This window comes from Arachis stenosperma, chromosome 1 (genome assembly GCF_014773155.1).
Source record: "Arachis stenosperma cultivar V10309 chromosome 1, arast.V10309.gnm1.PFL2, whole genome shotgun sequence".
Lineage (NCBI taxonomy): Eukaryota > Viridiplantae > Streptophyta > Magnoliopsida > Fabales > Fabaceae > Arachis > Arachis stenosperma.
In genome coordinates, this window is record NC_080377.1 from 66,352,318 (window position 1) to 66,357,545 (window position 5,228).

Sequence of the window (5,228 nt, forward strand, 5' to 3'; positions counted from 1 at the left end):
TTTGATCACTCTAGATCTTAGATCATTGGGAGGTTGGCCTCACGGCCATGCCTAGACCTTGTTCTTATGTATTTTCAACGGTGGAGTTTCTACACACCATAGATTAAGGTGTGGAGCTCTGCTGTACCTCGAGTATTAATGCAATTACTATTGTTCTTCTATTCAATTCAGCTTGTTCTTGTTCCAAGATATCACTTGTTCTTCAACTTGATGAATGTGATGATCCGTGACACTCATCATCATTCTCACCTATGAACGTGTGACTGACAACCACCTCCGTTCTACCTTAGATTGGGTGAATATCTCTTGGATTCCTGATACACGATGCATGGTTGATCGCCTGACAACCGAGCCAGCCATTCTGTGAGATCAGAGTCTTCGTGGTATAGGCTAGAATTGATGGCGGCATTCAAGAGAATCCGGAAGGTCTAACCTTGTCTGTGGTATTCTGAGTAGGATTCAATAATTGAATGACTGTGACGTGCTTCAAACTCACGATTGTGGGGCGTTAGTGACAGACGCAAAAGAATCACTGGATTCTATTCCGACATGATCGAGAACCGACAGCTGGATAGCCGTGCCGTGACAGGGTGCGTTGAACATTTCCACTGAGAGGATGGGAGGTAGCCACTGACAACGGTGAAACCCTTGCATAAGCTTGCCATGGAAAGGAGTAAGAAGGATTGGATGAAGACAGTAGGAAAGCAGAGAGACGGAAGGGACAAAGCATCTCCATTCGCTTATCTGAAGTTCTCACCAATGAATTGCATAAGTATCCCTATCTTTATCTTTATGTTTTATTCATCATCTATACCCATTTGAGTCTGCCTGACTAAGATTTACAAGGTGACCATAGCTTGCTTCATACCAACAATCTCCGTAGGATCGACCCTTACTCGCGTAAGGTTTATTACTTGGACGACCCAGTGCACTTGCTGGTTAGTTGTGCAAAGTTGTGTTTATGCCATGGTATTGAGCACCAAGTTTTTGGGGCCATTACTAGGGATTATTTGAGTTGTGAAAAGTAGTGATCACAATTTCGCACACCAAGTTTTTGGCGCCGTTGCCGGGGATTGTTTCGTGTATGGACAACTGACGGTTCATCGTGTTGCTTAGATTAGGTAATTTTTTTTTCAGGATTTCTTTAAGAATGAATTCTATAGTTTCATGATGATCTGTTGAAATCTGGTTGGCTGAGAAGCCATGTCTAATCTTATTGGACCGAGGTTTCAACTTATCATCACAAGAGCTTGTTGATTTCTATCAACCTTGCTGTTGAAGCAATGATCTGCTAAGGCTTGGCTGGCCATTGGCCATGTCTAGTGTTTTGGACCGAAGCTTTCTTTGAAAGCTTGGCTGGCTGTGAAGCCATGTCTAATTCCTGGACCGGAGTCTTAGACTAGCATTGCAATGATTCCTGGAGTTCTAATTAAGAATTCTGAAACCTTTATCTTCTTTTTCCATATAATTTTCGAAAAAGCACAAAAAAAATTACAAAATCATAAAAACAAAAAATATTTTATGTTTCTTGTTTGAGTCTAGTGTCTTATCTTAAGTTTGGTGTCTTGCATGCATTGTTTATTTGATCTTGGTTCTATTTTCAAGTCAATAATACAGAGGACTGAAGATTCAGTACATGCAGCAGAGGAATTATACAGAAAAAGCTGGGCGTTCAAAACGCCCAGTGAAGAAGGAAAACTGGCATTTAAACGCCAGCCAGGATACCTGGTTGGGTGTTTAACGCCCAAAAGGGTAGCATTTTGGGCGTTAAATGCCAGAATGGATACCATTCTGGGCGTTTAACGCCAGGATGGCACAAGAGGGAAGATTCTGTTTTTAATGCAATTTTTTTTTCAGGTTTTCAAAGTTTTTCAAAATCAAATCTTTTTCAAATCATATCTTTTCAATCAAATCTTTTTCAAAATCAATTTCTTTCCTTTTTCAAAGATACTTGCTAACAATTAATGATTTGATTCAACATTTCAAGTATGTTGCCTTTTCTGTTGAGAAAGGTTTAATGTTTGAATCATATCTTTTCTTGTTAGGCAAGTCATTTAAAATCAAATCTTTTTAAATTGTTTTTCAAATCAAATCTTTTCAATCATATCTTCTTAATCACATCTTTTTCAAAAAATGTTTTCAATCATATCTTTTTGATTTCCAATTTAAAAATCTTTTTCAAAAATCACTTGATTTTTTTTCAATCTTAGTTTTCGAAAATCAATTAAAGTTTTTCAAAATGTTTTTAAAATGTTTTTAATTAATTTTCGAAAAAACTCTTCCTCTCTTCTCACATCCTTCTATTTATGGAGTACTACTCCTCCTCAATGCACAATTCGAACTCTATCTCACTAAGTTCGAATTCTTCTACCTCTTCCTTCTATTTTTCTATTCCTCTGACACCTCAAGGAATCTCTATACTGTGACATAGAGGATTCCACATTTTCTTGTTCTCTTCTCTTTCATATGAGCAGGAACAAAGACAAAGGCATTCTTGTTGAAGCTGACCCTGAACCTGAAAGGACCTTGAAGCGAAAGCTAAGAGAAGCTAAGACACAACTCTCTGTAGAGGACCTAACAGAAATCTTCAAAGAAGAAGAACCCATGGCTGCCGAAAATAACAACAATGCCAACAATGCAAGGAAGGTGCTTGGTGACTTTACTGCACCTACTCCCGACTTCTATGGGAGAAGCATCTCTATCCCTGCCATTGGAGCAAACAACTTTGAGCTTAAGCCTCAATTAGTTTCTCTGATGCAACAGAACTGCAAGTTCCATGGACTTCCACTGGAAGATCCTCATCAGTTTTTAGCTGAGTTCTTGCAAATCTGTGACACTGTCAAGACTAATGGGGTTGACCCTGAGGTCTACAGACTTATGCTATTCCCTTTTGCTGTAAGAGACAAAGCTAGAACATGGTTGGACTCACAACCTAAAGAAAGCCTGAACTCTTGGGAAAAGCTAGTCAATGCCTTCTTGGCAAAGTTCTTTCCACCTCAAAAATTGAGTAAGCTTAGAGTGGAAGTCCAAACCTACAGACAGAAGGAAGGAGAATCCCTCTATGAAGCTTGGGAAAGATACAAACAATTGATCAGAAAATGTCCTTCTGACATGCTTTCTGAATGGAGCATCATAGGTATTTTCTATGATGGTCTCTCTGAACTATCCAAGATGTCTTTGGATAGCTGATGGTGTTTTTGTGGAAAAATGAATTTCCAACACACAAATCCAACCGGCAAGTATACCGGGTCGCATCAAGTAGTAATAACTCACAAGAGTGAGGTCGATCCCACAGGGATTGATGGATCAAGCAACTTTAGTGGGTGATTAGTTTAGTCAAGCTAACATTGGTGAGTGAGAATTGTTGCAGCAGAATGTGAATAGCAATGAACTTAAATCGCAGAATGTAAATGGCAGGAAACTTAAAGAACAAGCAATGTAAATTGCAGAAACTTAAATGACAAGAAATGTAAATTGCTTGAATCTTAAATGGGTCAGGGATGTGGGATTGCAGAAATTAATCAAGGAAAAATAAATTGCAACAAGTAAAAGAGTAGCGGATTGATTCAATGGAACTATATCTTAACAGAAAAGTAAAAATGCCTTGAAAAGTAAACAGAGAAATACTGGTGCTTAATTTGCAGCAAAACAAGTGCTTAAGTTGCAGCAATTAAAAATTGGGTTCAAGATCTCAGGAGTAGAAGAGACTAGATAACAAGTCTAGATCTCATATCCTTCCTTGATTCAACAAGAACAGTTTGCAACATAAAGAAGAAAAATGAATTGCAGAATTAAAGAGAAGATGAAGCAGTATGTGAATTTCAATTATGCAGAAAAAGTAAACAAGAGATCTCAAGGTGAGATTGAAACAAAATTTCTTCAATTCTCTACCCAAGATTTAAAGCAGAAAAGAAAACTTAAAGGAGAGAGCTATCTATTCCTAATGCTCGCTATTGGAGCCAACCTCTTCTTTCCAATCGAGCTCCCCCCTCTGAAATGAGAGTGATGCCTTTATATAAGCTTTTCAAAGTGAAAATGAAAATGAAATTAAAACAAATTACAATTAAAATAAAAATCCTAATCTAATTTATCCATGTGCCTTTGAGTGATGATGTAGGCTTTGCTTGCTTTGGATTTGAGGAGAGATGGGTCTTGGATGGCCTTGGTTCAATTGGTGAAGATTTGAGTTCAAAGGGAATTTGAATTGAATTTTGGCCCATGGGTGTTCCCAGGAGGCTGCCCTGCCCTTGTGGAGGGCAGGGCAGAATTTGATGCATGCGGCCTTGGTGCGAGTGTGGCGTGCAAGCTTGGTGCTGCAGAATGCTGCCCTGCCCTCGCGGAGGGCAGGGCAGAACTTTTTGGTGCACCAGATTGGTGCCTGTGCGTGCTGCTGGTGCTGCCGAGCCTTCCCTTGGTGCGCCAGAATGGTGCGCTGGCTGTGCACCACAAAATGCTGCCCTGCCCTCGCGGAGGGCAGGGCAGTGTTTCCAAAAGTGAAGTTCCAAGTTCGAAACTTGCTGGATGCACACGCTACTTCTTTTCCTTGGTTTTCTTGGCACCAAATTAAGGCTTAGTTTCTTATTTCCTCATGGTGCCGTGTTCGATCCTTGTGGCAAGCAATTGTGGGAGCAATTTTCCTTGATTTTCCATGAAGAGCACGACATTGCCCTGCTCTCCAAGAGAGCAGGGCAGAAAATTGAGCGCTACTTTGCTTTGGAGTGAGGCTCCAGCTTCGAACCTTGGTGGAAGCACTTTGGTTTATTTTTGCTTATTTTTGGCCCTTAAAGATGCCTTTCGTTCCTGCCTCAATTGTATGCCAAATATGGATTGCTATATATCGTTGGAAAGCTCTGAATGTCAGCTTTCCAACGCAACTAGAAGCACATCAATCGGACATCTGTAGCTCAAGTTATAGCCCTTTGAAGTAGGCATGGTCATGCTGTGAGCGGCCAGATTTTAACTTAGCGAAAATTTGCTCCAACCTCACTTTGTTTCATCATGATTCTGCCCTGCCCTTGGCAAGAGCAGGGCAGTGTGTGCTGATTGCTTATTCTTCATTAATTTGGTCATGGGCCACGCTTTTAAAAGCGTGGCCTAAGCCTCCAAAGTGTGCTCCAACTTCAAAGTGTGTCCCAAAGCTCTTTTTTTCTCCTTTTTTTGTGCTTCTTTGCTTCTTTTTCTTCTTATTTCCTACAAGGTTTATAAAATTAAAATATCAAGGAAATATA